General features: G+C 42.1%; 1 protein-coding gene across 8 annotated transcripts in view; it reads left to right on the top strand.

Annotated features, from left to right (window-relative positions):
• The window catches only part of KIAA0930 (KIAA0930 ortholog), a 91,461-nt gene that overhangs the window by 11,561 nt on the left and 62,083 nt on the right, over positions 1-17,817 (top strand). For 3 of the 8 annotated variants that reach the window (XM_068951932.1, XM_068951887.1, XM_009678740.2), the window contains exon 2: positions 1,093-1,192. The exons of 4 other annotated variants lie outside the window; for them this stretch is intronic. The gene's annotated coding sequence lies outside the window, so the exon portion shown is untranslated. The remainder of the gene's footprint in view (positions 1-1,092; positions 1,193-17,817) is intronic. One more of the 8 variants, XM_068951912.1, reaches the window with a different exon arrangement.

Raw genomic sequence — 17,817 nt, 5'->3', positions numbered from 1 at the left:
AGACTTTGTTTGTGAGTCCTTAGTGAATTTGAGGTTTTATCGTTCTTCTTGGTTTGTTTTTACTGTATGTTTTTGGCACTACAGAAGGAGAGGAAGGAATGAGTGTAACTGGTATGCATGCACAGAGGAAGGATATAGCAGTGATTAACCTAGGACTTCAGAGATGTGGATTTAGTGTCCGCTCTTCTATGGATTTCCTCTGTGATTTTGGGCAAGTTGCTGGCACTCTTTGCTCTTGTGTTGCCCAACTGTAATTGCAAAATAATAATTCATTACCTCAGAGGAAAAACGCTCTTATAGTTGACAACTTTACAGTTATGATAGGGACAGAGGGTGGGTGGGAGATGAGGGCTATCCATAAACAACGTTCCAGAGGCGTGGAATAGTACAGCAGCGGCGGAGTGAAGCAGTGGAAATGTGGGCTCATCCCAGGATGGATTGGCCTTTTAGCTTCTGAGTTGGTTGGTTTTGCAGAAGGTTTGAGGAAATGAGAATAACAAGGAAAACAGAAAGCTGATTATTCACATGTAGCAGTGTTCAGTGATTAAAGGGCTTTGTTCCCCATTTGAACAAAACCAGTGCCTGTAAATAATAATATTTTGGCTTATTAACAAACCCTATAAACACACACACCCACACACACACACATCTGTACTTTTAATATCAAAAGTTGAATTCTGAGTTCGGCTTAACCTGAATTATGCTCTGAATTTTGCTATGAGCTATGCACTGGCCATGAGAAATGAAGAAAGCTTTGGGTTCAAATTTTTCATCCCAGTTTGTTCTGAATCAGGGCAAAACAGAGTCAAACATAGGCCTGTCCTTCCTCTTTCTACTTTAATGGCAAAAAACATCAAAAAGAATTACAAATGTTCATCTTCAACAAAATGCTGTGAAAAATGCAGCAATGAAAATGTTCTGTCTAGCTGCATCGTAAAAGGAGCTTGTGTGTCAGCTTAATGCTTACCAGGTACTTGGTTGTCACTGTCCCTTAATCCCGAGGCTAAGGGCATTTTCTGCAATTCATGGGCTGGGGCATGTCTGAGTTTCAGTGATTGTATCTAAAGCCTTTATTTATCTCTTTGAATGTAGGATCTGTATTGCAGCGCCCCGTTGGTTGATCGCTGACTGAAGTGGAAGAAAGTTAAGACTTACCTTCTTTACCACAAAACGCAGGTGGTAACATGAAAAGGTAGTAAAGTATGTAGTCAAAATTGGGGGGAGATGTCATTATGTAACCATTGCCTAATGGTGGGGGGGAGGGAAAAAAAAAAGATATTGCCTTCTTGTGTTTTTGCTGAGGAATTTTCTAAATAAGACCTTTCTTTCTCTGCTCGCGTGTTCCTACTTGAGACCGCCTAACTGTCATGAGACAAAGTTAGTGATTTCTCAACAGTTGGAAGTTGCAACTGTTTGTGGCTCTCTCTTAACCGGCAAGAACCACTTCCCCAGACAGCCAAGTTTTTTTATTTTTTATCCTTATGTTGTTGACCAAGTTAACACTTGTGCTACTGTGGGGGTTTTCAAGGAACTATTGCATTCCTCACGTGTGTGAATTGACTGCGATGCAGAAAGGTCGGACTGGGGCACTGGCAAGGGGGGATGTTTGCTCTCTGTATCTGCTGTCCTGCAAGCTACATGCAGTGTCTACAGGCCAACTTAAGCAGATTTCTTATCCCTTTGATAGTTTCCCAGTAAGGTGATAAGCTATTAGAGGAAACGTTTTTCTTCTTTGTATGCATGAGACTTGTTTAAAGAGAGCGGCCTGCTACAGTACTTTTGCAGCAGTAAGAGGAAATTTCTTTAAGGTGTATGTGAGTGGGCAAACTCTTTGCTTTTATTTAGCTTAACATTATTTTTGTTATCTTAGACTTTGTTAACAAAAATAGAAATGCTAAAGGTATCTGTACCTAATTAACTAATTAGAGATTCAATGTGTTAGACAAACATTAAATACTGCTTTAGTATATAGCCTGGTGACTTTAGAAAGCAACCCAAAGTGAGATTTTTGAAGGGCCTTCCCCCCTCCCCCCCCCCCCCCGAAATAGTCTCCACTTTCTATAAATTAGGCTTTTATGTATGTGAGTCGGGTTGGATATGCAACTGAAAGATCCAGCGTCAAACTGCTTTTGAAAGTCTTGGCTAGAAGGTAAATAAAATAGTTGGTCGTCAGCTTCTGAATGAGAGTGGTCTTGTGGTTCTAGGAGGCAAGCAAGAACTGTGGCTTCCAGTGTGAAATTGCTAATGGCTCGCTCAGAATGCTACTGCTAATTTTCTACTAAAACAAAAAAACCTTGTACTTGGATAATTCCAGTGCACGATTCTAGGCATGCATAGGAATTGACCTCTGCTTACCTACAAACTGCTATTGTAATCATTAGATTTTCCTTCTGCCTTGATAGCATGGTGTTAATCAGCAGCATGCAGCAAAGAGAAGGACGTTAGAGGAGCTGCGTACATGAAAACATGAGTAACGTTATCGTGCTCTAGAAAGTTGGATTTAAATCTTGGAAACTTTAACTGTTGCTGGCAAATGCTAGAAGTAGCGGTAGGAAATGTGTAACCACTTGTCCCTGTTCTGCAGGATTTTAAAGGGAGATGAGTGATCCAGTGCATTCACAGTTGTCTCCATTAAAGGAGGACAAGTATACCTACACTAAATGCCCAATTATGTCTCTTAAATGCAGAAGCTCTCAGAGTTAGTTTATTATGTGGAAGACATAACTAGTGGAATACTCTGGGATTGTCCCAACAAACTAAATGAAAACAGTCTAAGGAAACAATACTGCAGTCCCTCATGAAGTTGCTGGAAGCTTGTATGTTGATTTGAGCAGGATTTGGATGCAACTTCTGGGGAAGATCCACAAGAATTTTCCAGTTGCTCTAAGAAACTGATAGTTGCAAGTTGGGGTAGATGAAATACATACCTGGGAGTCAGATATTCCGTGGATAAAAGGAAAGTCTTAACTGCACACTGGAGATTAAACTACCACACCCTGAGAGGGGGAGGGTGAAGTGCAGCAGAAGATTAGCAGATGACTTGGCTGAAAACGCATTATTATTTCTGTCTTGTTAAAATTCAGTAATAGGTAACTATCCTATCAATTGTGTTGACACTTGCTATGATTAGGTATTTAAAGTGAATTGCCCGATGCCTGAAAGAGGATTTCTCAATCTAGTGTTTCATATCGATATATGATATTTAATTATTTCTCTCTCCAAATTTAACATCTAGGATTGCTCTATTTTGATAAATATTTCTCAGGTTATTTACAGTTCAGTCTGAATTCTGCATTTCCAAAGTGGGTGTTTGTAAATTTGGCCCAGTAGTTCATGCTTTTAAGTCCAGCGGGCTTTGATTCAATATTAAATGTTAACTAAAGTGATAGTTTCTACTGTGTGTGTGTGTGTGTGTGTAGTAATAGAATAGAGAAGACTGACAGGGAAAGAAGTGAGCATAAAGAGTACATTCTACAATTTCCTTTCCACAGAGAATATATTTATTTTCTCTGCCAGCTGGAGAAAAATGGTAAATAGAAAATTGGGAAACAAATGTAGGGTAAGGGCTTCCCCCATCTTCCCCTTTGGAGTAATATATAAAACCATTCTGAGGAAAATAGAAGGAAAAAACACAGTGCTAAGGATCCAGACACTGAGACTAGTGTCTCTTTTAACACTTGTGTGAGTGAACGATTGTTTTACTTTCATGTGCTCCATATCTGCAGGAAATGAAGTAATGAATCAGCATGAATTTCTTGCAGGCTGGGAGGGATCAAAAGAAGGTCTGGATATGAGGAAGCTCTAAAAGCCCAACCAAACTTGGTAGGTAGTGCTTAAACAGATGCATGTTTAAAGGGTAAGTTTCAGCAGTCTTTCAAAGTACTGCACAAAGACTGGTGTGTCCATTGCATTTTTGTAGCCAGCATCAAATGTATTATAATAGAAATTTCTTGTAATATCGGACACACATGGCTGTGTCATGGAAAAAATAAGTATCCGCCTCAAAATATTCATGTCATTAAGCAGCCAGTATTCACATGTTTAGAATAGAGTTCAGCATGAGTTGTGAAGACAGCACAACTCAGCTGGTCCTACAAGTCTTCTGTAAAACTTGTCTTGAGAAGCTGGATTTAAATGATACGCAAACTTCTGTTAGACCTTTAACAGAAGGGCAATTCTGTGCTCCTGTGGAAAGGAGAAAATGCAGTGAAAAATAAATGTGATAAGATCAAAGGGACAGGTCAAATCTCCAAAGTTTAGAAAGCAGAAATTGAAGTATTTCAGAAACAAAATTTTCTCTGGTGAACAGGAGTACTTCATAAAGAGGTAAGGACGTAGGTAAGATGAGTTATTGATATATAGAATGGTGAGGTCAGAACTGTACAGAAAATCTTAGTTTGGGAATAAAATGTGTTTGTAGGGGGAAACAGAAAACTACAAGAGGACGTTTGAAAAACCTAGTATTTGAACTACAGTGTCCTTGTGCCAGGTAACAAACAGCTCTTCTTGGGAGCTGTTCTACTGTTTTGTGCGTGTGTTTTAACCGTTTGCCATATAAGGAAGTACTCAGTTTGACCTAGAAATAGCAATTCAGTCCATGAAGGAATGTGTGTTGGGTATTGTTCTCCTTCCCTTGTAGCTTTAGGAACATCTGTAATGTATACTCGGAAAACTTCCGTGAATCACTTCTCTTGTGTAAAATTCAGTACAATATAAAAGAGTAAAAAAGAATAGTCTGAATTCAGAAGGAAACGTACAAGATCATAAGAATAAGGAGGCAACTGAAAAACATGGTGCTACAGAGCAATCAAACACTACAAGTGTTTCTCTTCTATTAGGCAAGTGGATGAAATTGTTTCACTTTCAGTTGAAGTTGTTTCACTCAGAAAATGGAAATATATCAATTATTGTTTTTCCTTTTTGTTAGGGCTCTTTTTCTTCTCTGTGTAACATATTATTGATAAGACCAGTTCAAAGGGAAGAGTTCTGAATTTCCTTAATACAAAGCCATGCAGTTTCAGTACAGTTTTGTACTGGGGCTGTATTTTAGGTGTTGCCTCTGGGGGCTGTATTACACCCCTTTCTGAGTCTATTAATGTCTCTTCTGGTGCAAGAGCAAATTTGGAATCTTGGTCATTGTTCCTGGCTAAGTGGAATATGCATGAGGGCAGACTTTTCTTCTAGTCATGCTGGACTGCTGCAATGGGAAGATTTGGGGAGCAGGGAAGAAGAGACCTGATCTCATAGCTTTGTGGAAAGGCATGCAGATGTCCAAAAACTGGTTGCATAGAAACTCTCCCATCGAGTTTAGCTGGTTACAAGTGTGTTCACAGAGCAAGTTAGCATTAACCAATTTTGGAGCTATAATTGTTCCATGTAAAGTTCCCTTCAATACAGTGAAAAGAGCAAGTCAGATGGTAGGAATTATGAGGGAAGGGGTAGAAAATTGGTGTTTTGCCACAGAATGACTCTATGGCACATGTTCATCTCCAGTGCCACAAGCTGGAAAAGGTTCAAAGAAGGGCAGCTGGGCTGATTGATGGTATGGGAATGGCTTCCATACAAAGCATGTGGGACTTCTCAGCTTGGAAAAGGGATGCTTGAGGTCTTGTGTGGTTTCTGAAATCGGTGTCATGAAGCAGGTGTGTAGGCAGCATGCTCACTGCCCCTCCTGTGGAAGATGGAGGGGCCATTGCATAAAGCTAGAAGTTGTTAGGTTCAAAAAGACCAAAACACGATGTATAGTAAAGCTGTGTGGTTCCTGATTGCATGAAGCTGTAGATTGTAAAAGTTTACATGGGTCCAAGGAGGCCACGAACAGATTGGTGGAACGGAAATCCAATGTGAGCTGCCAAACACATAACTCTGTCTGGCACAGGAGGTCTCTCAGCCACAAATTAATGAAGACTGTAAGTGCACTGAGGAGAATGATACACACCTGCCTTGCTTTTCTACTACTCCCTGTGTGTCCACTGGCTACCATTTGAGATATGATATTTGGATAAGCAGCCTTTGGTCTTGACTCAGTGTTCCTGTGTTCTGGTTTTATATTCCTTGGAACTGAAAGGAAAATGTGCTCCAGGAAAAGTGCCCTGTAACAGCATTTCACTAAGTAATGGCTCAATGCAGAAAGAAGTGGAAAACTTTCTCCTCTCATTTTCTGCTTCATAGTTCTCAAGTTATCTGAACTTCACTTGTCTATGCTATTTCTAAACTCTGCTGCTCCTGTAGTAAGGATACTGTAGAGTTATTGGGTATGTAACTTTGGATCATTAAACCCTAGTTAAGAAATTGGGATTTTTTTTTTTTTTTGGTAGCACAATGTTAGTTCCAAGCAGCTAATAAGAGAGATGAAGAAAACTTTTTTTTTTGTGTCACCATTTCATTAACCAAGTTAGATCCAGGCAGTGGTTTGGAAAGAGATTAAACTGAAATTTTATGTGGCGTCTTGTCAGTGCACCCAAAGTGATAGTTCTAGACAGTTGATGACGATTATGTTATTAAATGTTTAAATAGATCTCCAGTGTGCTCCCTCTGTAACTATTCATGCTTTTAGACTCATCTGTGCTTATGTTATTATGGAGTCATAATCTCCTACAAAATTGAGCATTTTTGACTAAGGATAGCTTAAAATACGTTTTTCTTTAACTACAAATTAAACATTTGGAGGACTTTTTTGTTTTGTTTATTTGTTTGTGTGAACTGATCTGTCTCAGCGGCAGGATGAAAATATTTCCTTATCCTGACAGCTGGAGTAGAGTGAAGCAGGGCTGCTAAGTGACTTGCTGAAACCACAGAGAGTTGGACAGGGGCAGAGACAACTCTTCTGGTAGTTCTCGACTTCTGCTTTTTTCCTGACTGCTACCTATTTCAAGAACATCTCTGATTTGTATCAGGGGCGGCATACTGCAGCCAATCTGTTACCCTGTTTGTGAGGTTTGTTTGAAGTGAAGTCCAAAGCCTGTGATGCAATCTCCTGAATTGATTTTAAGAGGCAATGATCGCGTATGGCAGCATTGTGAGTGTATGGCACCATGGCCAAAGCCATGGTGGCTTGATCTAATGTTGCTCACAGTCCGGCTATGAGCAGGAGGTTGGAAAAGGACTCCAGAGGTCACTATGATTCAGTGAAATTAATGGTGGCTTTTTAATTAGTGGCCAGTGAGCTGTGGTGGCAGGTGAGCCCAAGGCCTGTTCTACTATCTCTGTTGGAGCTTTCATTGAAATTCTTTGCATGCAGGAAGTGATATGTTAATTGTCGGGAACTGTCTAAAATGCTTAACGCTCAAATGTGAACAGGCGATTCTCCTGTCCTGACAGAAAACAGAGCTAACGGTTTGGGAGACACTATTGCTTTCCTCTGGTTTCAGGTATCCATGGATTATTTTTGTCTAACCTTCATTTTCTTTGCAAAGGATGGATCTTCAGATCATCCGTTGTGCAGGCAACACTGGAAATGAGGCTATCTAAGATTTCATGCCTCCTAAACAAAATGGTATCATCTGGAGGCTTTTTTTTTTTTTTAATTTTTATTGAACTTTATATCTATGTATACAGAAGAGTTCCTCCAGGACTCAGATGCTTTGATTGTAGCTATCTTTTTCCAATCTCCATTATTTAATCTTCTTTTGATTGGAGGGTTGAGGAAATTTTTCCTTCATAATTCAAATGTGTAGCAGTATTTTGCCTTTTCTCCCCCCTTTTGCTTCCTGGGATGTACTTAGCTAACTTTTGGGCCCCAAAATAAATGCTCAAAGAGACCCTGCAGTTCTTAAGACTCATTAAACCTTACTCTCTGCTTTGCCTGTACTCTGTGTCTGTCCCTGTAGAAGTTTTCACAGCCAGAACCTCTTTCAGTTGCTCTTTTTTTCTTGCGTGTGGTCCTTCCCAGGTGAGCTTGAGCCTTTGTTCACTTTCTATCCCAAAACATGGTAATTTTCATTGTTTAAAACTTGCTGAGACCTTCCCTTTACCAAACTGACTGCTGCAAATGGGAGGATTGTACTTGTGTCTCAGGATTTTTCTTTTCCCTGTTCCCTCCCCTTTTACTTCTAAGTGTGTGCGCCTAGGAGTAACAATGAGACTGAATGAAGTCTTTAAATACATTAGAAGTCTTGCATTAACTGTCTGCATCTTTGACTAGAATTGCTATTGCCATGTTTTTTTGTGCACGATATTAATATACAGTGTCCAGAAAGACTGCACAGTGTTATATTAAGGTATTTGGAAGCTGTGGTATGGTATCATTTCTGCCTCTGCACTGAAGGGAAGTGATTGCTGTTAGGAGGAAGAGAAGAAGTTAAAAAAGTAGGAGCTGCCAGGAAAAGGTGGATGAACAGATTATTATTTTTAAAAATAGTTGTAGGAAAGCAAGGCCAACTTCTTTAACTTCAGCAAAAATATTGCTTAAAAATAAAAAAGCACATTAATCTGAAAGACCCATAGCACCTAAGGAATGAAATTAGAAAATAAACTCCTAAACTAACAGTAAACTTTTAATGGGACAATTAAGACAATCTTTAGAAAGACCAGCTCTGGTAAGTTGGGCTAATGCTGCTGGTAGGCATAACTAGGTGCCTCGGTTATGTATAAGCGCTTTCAGACAAGATCAGCAAACACTGGGCGGCACGGAGGGAATGGAATAAAGTACACTACTCTTCTTTGTTGTTTGCGCAAAATATTTATTTTGCTAAAATTTGCAGTTAGGAAGAGATTAGTGCTTGCTCTGTGTTTGGTAGAATCACAGAACAGTTGAGGTTGGAAGGGACCTCTGGAGATCATCTAGTCCAACCCCCCTGCTCCAGCAGGGTCTTCTAGAGGATACTGCACAGGATCGTGTCCAGGCAGGTTTTGAATATCTCCAGCGAAGGAGACTCCGCAACCTCTCTGGACAACCTGTTCCAGTGCTCTGTCACCCTCACAGGAAAGGAGTTTTTCCTCATGTTCAGATGGAACTTCCTGTGGTTCAGTTTCTGCCCATTGCCTCTTGTCTTGTCGCTGGGCACCACGGAGAAGAGTCTGGCCCCATCCTCTCGACACCCTCCCTTCAGATACTTGTACACATTGATCAGATCTCCTCTCAGTCTTCTCTTGTCCAGGCTCAACAGGCCCAGCTCCCTCAGCCTTTCCACATAGAGATGCTCCAGTCCCCTCATCATCTTGGTAGCCCTCCGCTGGACTCTCTCCAGTAGGGCCACGTCTCTCTTGTACTGAGGAGCCCAGAACTGGACACAGTACTCCAGATGAGGCCTCCCCAGGGCTGAGGAGAAGGGGAGGATCACCTCCCTCGACCTGCTGGCAACACTCTGCCTAATGCACCCCGGGATACCATTGGCCTTCTGGGCCACAAGGGCTCATTGCTGGCTCATGCTTAACTTGTTGTCCACCAGGACCCCCAGGTCCTTCTCTGCAGCGCTGCTTTCCAGCAGGTCAACCCCCAGCCTGTTATGGGGTCAGCTTGGGGTTCTTCCTCCCCAGGTGCAGGACCCTGCACTTGCCTTTGCTGAACTTCAGGAGGTTCCTCTCTGCCCAGCTCTCCAGCCTGTCCAGGTCCCTCTGAACGGCAGCACAGCCCTCTGGTGTGTCAGCCACTCCCCCCAGTTTAGTATCATCAGCAAACTTGCTGAGGGTGCACTCTGTCCCTTCCTCCAGGTCATCGATGACTACATTGAACAAGACTGCACCCAGGACTGACCCCTGGGGGACACCGCTAGCTACAGGCCTCCAACTAGACTCTGCACCACTGACCACAACCCTCTGAGCTCTGCCATCCAGCCACTTCTCAGTCCACCTCACCGTCCACTCATCTAGCCCACACTTCCTGAGTTTACCTACGAGGATGTGATGGGAGACAGTGTCCAAAGCCTTGCTGAAGTCCAGCTAGACAACATCCACTGCTCTGCCCTCATCTACCCAGCCAGTCATTCCATCCTAGAAGGCTATCAGTTGGTCAAGCATGATTTCCCTTTGGTGAATCTGTGCTGACTACTCCTGATCACCTTCTTGTCCTCCACGTGCTTAGTGATGACCTCCAGGATGAGCTGTTCCATCACCTTTCGAGGGCTCGAGGTGAGGCGGACAGGCCTGTAGTTTCCTGGCTCCTCCTTCTTACCCTTTTGGAAGACTGGTGTGACATTGGCTTTCTTCCAGTCCTCAGGCACCTCTCCTGTTCTCCAGCACCTTTCCAAGATGACGGAGAGTGGCCTAGCAAGAACATCCGCCAGCTCCCTCAGCACTTGTGGGTGCATCCCATTGGGGCCCATGGATTTGTGGATGTCAACTTTGGACAAGTGATCTCTAACCCGATCCCCCTTGACCAAGGGAGAGTCTTCCTTTCTCCAGCCTTCCTCTCTTGTCCCCAGGGCCTGGAATTCCTGAGGGCTGGCCTTAGCAGTAAAGACTGAAGCAAAGAAGGCATTCAGCAGCTCTGCCTTCTCTATATCCTTTGCTACCATGGCACTCGCCCCATTCAGCAGTGGGCCGACATTTTCCCTAGTCTTCCTTTTGCTATTGATGTATTTGAAGAAGGCCTTCTTGTTGCCCTTGACATCCCTTGCCAGATTTAATTCCAACTGGGCCTTAGCCTTCCTTGTCGCATCCCTGCACGCTCTGACAACGTCCCTCTATTCCTCCCGAGTGGCCTGTCCCCTTTTCCACATTCTGTGTACTTCCTTCTTCTGTTGGAGTTTGGCCAGGAGTTCCTTGCTCATCCAGGCAGGTCTCCTGCCCGCTTTGCTGGACTTCCCACTCAGAGGGATGCACCGATCTTGAGCCTGGAGGAGGTGATGCTTGAATATTAACCAGCTCTCCTGGACCCCCCTTCCTTCTGGGGCCCTGCCCCATGAGATTCCCCTAAGTAGATCCCTCAAGAGGCCAAAGTCAGCTCTCCTGAAGTCCAGGGTTGCAATCCTACTCATTGCCCTGCTCCCTCCTCACAGGATCCTGAACTCCACCATCTCGTGGTCACTGCAGCCAAGGCTGCCCCCAACCTTCTCATCTCCAACCAGACCTTCTTTGTTTGTTAGTACAAGGTCTAGCAATGCACCTCTCCTCGTTGGCGTCTCCACCACCTGGGTCAAGAAATTATCATCAATGCTTTGCAGGAACCTCTTTGACTGTTTGTGCCTAGCTGTGCTGTCTTCCCAACAGATGTCAGGGTGGTTGAAGTCTCCCATGAGAACCAGGGCCTGTGATCATGAGGCTACTTCCAGCTGTCTGTAGAAGGCCTCATTGACTTCCTCTTCCTGATCAGGTGGCCTGTAGTAGACCCCCACAACAGTGTCACCCACGTTACCCTGCCCTTTAATCCTTACCCATAGGCTCTCAACTTGCTCTCCATCCACCCCGAGGCAGAGCTCCATACGTTCTAGTTGCTCCCTCACATAAAGAGCAACTCCACCACCTCGCCTTCCTGACCCGTCTTTCCTAAAAAGCACATAGCCATCCATGACAGCATTCCAGTCATGTGAGCTATCCCACCATGTCTCTGTCACTGCAATGAGATCATGGCCCTGCGACCGCACACAGATGTCTAACTCTTCCTGCTTATTCCCCATGCTGCGTTTATTGGTGTACAGGCGCATTAGTGATACTGTTAATACATCAAAAATTACTGACAGATCAACAACCTAAAGTTCTCCTTTGTGTTAGTCAGATGAAAGTAGTTCCACAGAGGAGCCATGCTCAGATCTCTCGACGTTGATTTTGCCTGTCGCTGCTCTTCGTGTTTGCCAGTGGCTAATTAAGAGGTGGAAACACAGGCACAAAATGCATTGCAGAAACACTCTAATTACATGTATTGGGAATTCTGCATATATATTATTACAGTAGCACTAGTTATCCTTGTTTTTAATTATTAGATTCTGGTAATTCAGTTCTGCACCCAAGCTTCTTGGTAATAAGTCAGATTTACACAGAACACTCATGTAATGATAGAGTATTGGAAGGAAACCTGGTTTCTGTATTCATCTTCAATGCTTTTAACTGTTTCAGAAAGAGGATGGGGATAATAAGCATTGTGTGATTATGTAATTCTCAAGGAATAATATATTGATAGTTACGCTGCAGAGCTTGCACAATCGTTTGTTGTATTTTGGTTGCCAGACTAGTTCTAATAATCACCCAGTAACTTGCATGGCGTTTCCGAAAGTGAAAAATAAAAAATGTCTATAAAATTCAGTAAGGTGTTTGATAAAGGATCATAGTGCAGGGGCATTAGTGTAATATGAGTCCGTGTGAGATCCTATGGAAGGGGAAGATGATGCTCATTTAAAGGATCTTTTAAGCAAGTTAATTGTACGCATTCTTGTCACACCTTCCCACCCATATATTCAATAGCACCAGGATCACTTGCATGTGACCCAAGACAAGCAATGCTAGCTGTCAGGTCCTCACTTCTTCTCTTGATTGGTGATGACAGGCTAGAGATCTTTTATTTTTTTACTTTGAAGTATATCCATTGAGAATTACCAGCTATTGATGCTATGCATAGCATCAGCTATGGGGGAGTCTCTTGCCTCAGGTTCTTGCTGACTTCAGTCTCCTTAGGTCTTGGACCATGTTACTGCGCGTTGTCCATTTTTCCTGATTTGAAATATATGCCCATAGTATATTTTCCTGCTGGGCTAACAAGAAAAGGAACAATATGACACATGCTACAACCTACTTGTCATCCTCCTGATATTAGGGTGCAGTATCTCCTGCAGAGGAGCACTTAATACTGTGCTCTTATCAGTGCAGACCTTCTGGGCTTAACATAAAATACACATTCAGCAATTTTACTGCTGGGAACAGTGTCCTTGGTTATTGATACAGATGGGGAAAAAAAGCAGATTGGAAAGCAGATGGGGCCAGATCTCAGTGCTGATGTAAGCCGACTGCAACTCTACAAGCTTCAGCAGAGTTGTACTGATCTGTCTGTGGAGAGTGCAATCTTTAATTTTGGTAGCCTCTGGACTGCGATGAAAAGCAGTTCCATTACGTTGGTAGGAGTTTCCCTTAAGGAGAAGCTGCTGCTGGGAGAGCTAGTAAACGCCGTCACAAGAAGAAACACCATGATTTTTGCAATAGTTTTCATTAGAATAGTTTTTTCTTTCTTTCCCTTGAGATTTGTCATGTTTTGTGCTCTTAAATCAAAAGAAAGTGGTGGAATTTGCTGTGACTGTATATTAAATGATAGCTCTGGTTTTAAGTTATTGGATAGTAGAAGCATACCATTTTCAGACTGTAGCTTTGAGCGTGTTTGGTTGGTTTTTCAGTCAGCTATGGAATTATTCTAGTCCACCATCTTAAGGGAAAAAAGAAGGCATTTTGATCAATAGAACTAATGAAATGCAGTTTTCTGTGGATTTATGTCTCACAGATGAATTGCCTGATGGTTAGGCATTGGCAGTTTGTTTTTTTCCTAGGTGGATTTCATGGTATCTAAAGGTGAGTTCAGGCTTTGCACTAGAGGCGTTTAATAGAGTGTATCTGTGTTACACATATATCTCTTTTCTCAGAACTTCTAAGTATGCGTTGTATCTGAGACCTCTTTTGCTCTGCTGGACTTGGTTGAAATTAGTCAAGGTGTTCAAAAGTTATTTGGCAGGGCTGATATCTCAGAGACAAGAGTTTTGTGAATCCTCAGTAACCTTCAATGAATGGGTATACGAAATATTGGTACACTTGGAGGAAAGTATTCTCATTTACTACCTAGCTGTTACATAGTGCTTTTCTGATCTAGATAAGCTAGTTGCCATAAGGCTAGTGCCTGGCTCTGTCAGTCACCTTTTTATAAAAAAGACTTGGTGCCACTGACTGCACCTTTTATTGCTCGTCTTGGGCTCCTTAGAGAAGACTTAAATATCTTCTGCTAATAGTTCATATGTGTGGATTACTATTTTGTACTGAGGATGGTATCAAGAAATGTGGGAACACTGATGCATGTTTTTCTCCCTTCCAGTGAGGGAAGGGATAACCTGGGCACTAGAGGGGCAAATGACTTTTCCACCGTTGAATAGAAGGTATAAAGGGTTAGGTCAGGGGTGGAAATGGTTTGGGTTGTTGTTCTGTCCCTTTTCCTAATGGATGTTGACATATAGCATAAAAGTGACTCTGTGGCATAGCAATGGTGACCCAGTAGGACCCAGGGAGGGGGGGAAGAGGGAAGGTGTTACAGGGAGAATGAGGGTGCCTGGGTAGATCTGTGTAATGCAGGGTGGGAACCAGGTTGGGAAGCAGCGGTGAATGAGCTCTGCCTGTATACTTCACCTTCATGCAAGTTTGCTCCTGACACAGTGAAATTTACCCAGCCTGTTAACACTAGCTTTATTTTTTTGTTTCTTGTCTGGTTTTCTAATTTATCTAATTTCACCTTAAATTCTTTTTAAGAATGACTCAAATAGCTATGCGCTTTATTATGTGATGTGAACAGCGAAACGCTTCTTTGTCTGCTTCTTAAGGTACCTCTTGTGGGCGTCTTTTTTTTTTTTTTTTTTTTTAATAACGAGTTTCCTTCCCCGAAAAGTCAAGCCAAAACAAAGCTTTGAAATCAATATGGAAAGGGATGAGAAAAAGGTGATGACAAGCTTATCTAATGAGAGAGCAGAGCAGAAATGGCTAGTATCAGGTGACAGGGTCACTTGGGGGACGTGATCTAAGATTTTATTTAACCCATTTTTATTTTAAATGGGTTATTAAGTATTGTAGTCTACTTTAAAAACATCTAATGTTTGCAAATACTTAAATTCCTGTGACCTGCAAATGAGTTCTGAAGAGCTCGGCCAGCTTAGAAGCTGAGGATTTTGATCTTTGGTGTTTATTAGGTAGGTTTATTGCCTTTAAGGAATGTGTATTTTTTTTTCTCTTAATGGCATTATCTACATTGGAAAATACTGTCATACTTGAATATGTTAATGAAGAGTCAAGCACCCCCCCCACAAGAAATGGGAAGAGGTAGTAAAACATGCCTTTGTATGTGAGTATGTGAATATTCCACGGTGGACTGACCTGCTGTGTTGTGTTAATACCAACTAATGCATCTCTCTTAAAAATATGTGCAAATATGTTATCTACTTAGCCAAAACCCTCTCTTACCACCAGCGTTTCCAAAATGCAGTATTTAATACTGCAACTGCAGCACTAAGACTACAGCAGCCAATGGCTTGTGTCTTTGCAATCTGCAGTTTGGGCATTTTAGCTTTGTGCATGACTTCTAAGTGACGTGTTGTGGGGATCATAAGGTAGTATTGCCATTGAGATTTAGAGAGATTCTGGCAGTTGGAATTGCCACTTGTTTACATTTGAAGAAATGCATCTTTGGATCAAAACCAAAGAATCAGTATTTGGGGGTCTGTGAACTGGTTGCTTTTGACAGAATCAGAAGCTGTTTTGGCTCAACTGGAAAACTAGAATGATTCAGGTAGTAAATGGGTGCATTGTGCCTGTATACTACTTTCCTACTTCAAACAAAACAGCTCTTTGCTGTTATGTGGAGAATTAGTATTTTTCATCTACCCTTTAAGATAATTGGAAGTGAGGAGCAAAGCTAGAAAAGACAAATTTTACTTATAGCCTGATGTCTATTTTAGAAGGTGAAGAGGAGGAGTTTTCTGTGTGTGTGTGGCTTTTTTTTTTTTTTTTCCAAACTCCCTCCTGAAGTATTTCGATATTATATGATATAGTTTCTTTTCGAATGGTATAAAGGTATCTTACACTGGTATTCTTTCTTCCCTGTTTCATATGGAAATAAGTTATACCGGTATATGTGCTTTTAAATGGGTTTAGTAGTATGAACGCTGGAAAATTTATGCAGCTTTGTTTCTGTTGCTCTTAACTTTTGCACGTTGACAAGCTGCAATCTGTACTTTTAAATGCTGAATGCTTCCTAGGAAATAAAAATTTTATTCTTTAAAACAATTATACCGAGATTTTTGCTTATTTCCCAGAGGTTTTGTCCTTTACAGCCTCTTCAGTATACGCTGAATAAGTAAGACGTCATATTTTAGCATCTGAGGCTTCTTGTGGTCAAGAGGCCTGGAGATCTTAAATTAAGACCTTGTCTAAGAATCCAGGCTGCTTTGCTTAACTGTAAAGGCAATAGATGAGAGACAATCCATACAGATACGGTACCTTTATGCCAAAGTGATGATGTTTGCACTAGGTTATATCTGTTTTTAGCAGTAAAAATAGCATGTCTAACTGATGTCTATGCTAGCATATAGTCTATATCTAAATCTTGCCTAAGCCTTGAAGAAGGTAAAAAGGTAGCAGAAACAGGCTTTACGAAGACCTGTGGATGCTGAAACAGAGCCTAGATTACCTGACTCCTAGGCTCGTGGATTAACTGCAAATACTTTTTTTTCTTTGTACGTCCGAAATTTGCATGTGTTCAGAGTCTGACAAATATCATGTGGATTTTAAAGGGGATGTGAATGACTGGGCATCAATAAAATCAGAACTATGTGAATCCATTGTCTCCCATTTATTCCTTGCTCTTTTAAGATAAACTTCTGTTTCTAACATCCAATGACAGTTGGACAGTTTGCGTTAGTGATTGAAAGGATGAGCTTCGTTCAAAATGGTCCACAGGAATTAATAAAGTTCAAGCATGACTCATATGAGCTACCAAGCTGAAAAAGGTGTAAAGAGGTTTTTAATTAGCCTGTTCTGAAAATACACAGTGAAGTATCCTAGAACTGTGCCATATTTGGGGGGGGGGAGGGGAGAGAGACTATTAAATTTTCCAGTACAGATAAACTGCTTCTTAGAGGGATTTGAAAGCACCTTAAAAGTTCAGGAAAGCAATTGCTAAGCTGTCACAGAGCCCTTCATGGATTGCTTAGAGAAGACATGTCTGGATGAGTCTCTGAAGTGGTTGGACACCAGTATAAACAATCTTTTTTTCAGTGTTCCAGGAAAGAGAGTAGGGATGCCAAGCACCACCTGAGGACACTAGAAATAAGGTCCGCACAGAAGGGGTGGGATACACTGGGAACTGGGATAGGAATGAACTGACCAGGAAAAGCAGTTTCCTCTGGTGACCAAACCACTGGTTTACAGCCACTGCCTTGTTGTCAAGACGCGCAGCCTTGTGGGAATCTGATCTCTGAACCAGCCAGCCATGGCGAGTTAAACCGAGATGGTACCGCCGCTGTTTCTCGCACACCTACTTGGCACTAGTTGCCCCTATGCGTATATATTTTACAATACAGCTGAACCATTTTAACTATAAGCTATTTCTGAAAGGAAGATCTTTCTCCTGTTTATGCCTCCAGCTGTGTGAATCCACTGCTGCTTTTGTGTCAGCATTGACACTCATCTGACCCATAGAGAACTGATTTAGCTCACTAAGCCAGCCGAATGCTGATTTATTCAACAGCAGAGATTAAGCAGATAAGGAGCTAGTTAGGAGGCAACTAAACTGGCTGACTGAGCAGTCTGACGAGCACTTACGTAGTGCAGGGGAGGAGCTGCAGTTTGGACTGGGTGAACAAGGTGAGAACATGCCTTTGGGCAGCTGGTCAGCTCAGTTCTATCACAGAACCCTAGAGCTTGAAGTCTGTGATCAGTTTACTTGGACATCAGTTAGGCCTGGCACTCGTGCTCCTTCGTGCCAACCTGAGCAGTCCTGCAACTGCCAAGTAAGCTGATCAGCGAAACGATCCATCAGAAAATGTTTTGTTAGTTCAGCTGGAGTAATTTTCGGCCTTACTGCTTTGCCAGTCTGGCTTACTAAGGTGGGAAGAGGGACAGAGCAGTTGGGACATCTCTGGGATGGGCTAACATGGTCAGGGACCACAGAACTTATCTTTACCTTGTGTGTTGTGCTGGATTAAT

The sequence above is a fragment of the Struthio camelus genome, chromosome 1, assembly GCF_040807025.1.
Source record: "Struthio camelus isolate bStrCam1 chromosome 1, bStrCam1.hap1, whole genome shotgun sequence".
NCBI lineage: Eukaryota > Metazoa > Chordata > Aves > Struthioniformes > Struthionidae > Struthio > Struthio camelus.
Note: the sequence above shows the minus strand (reverse complement) of the source record. Positions and strands in the feature narration are given on the sequence as shown.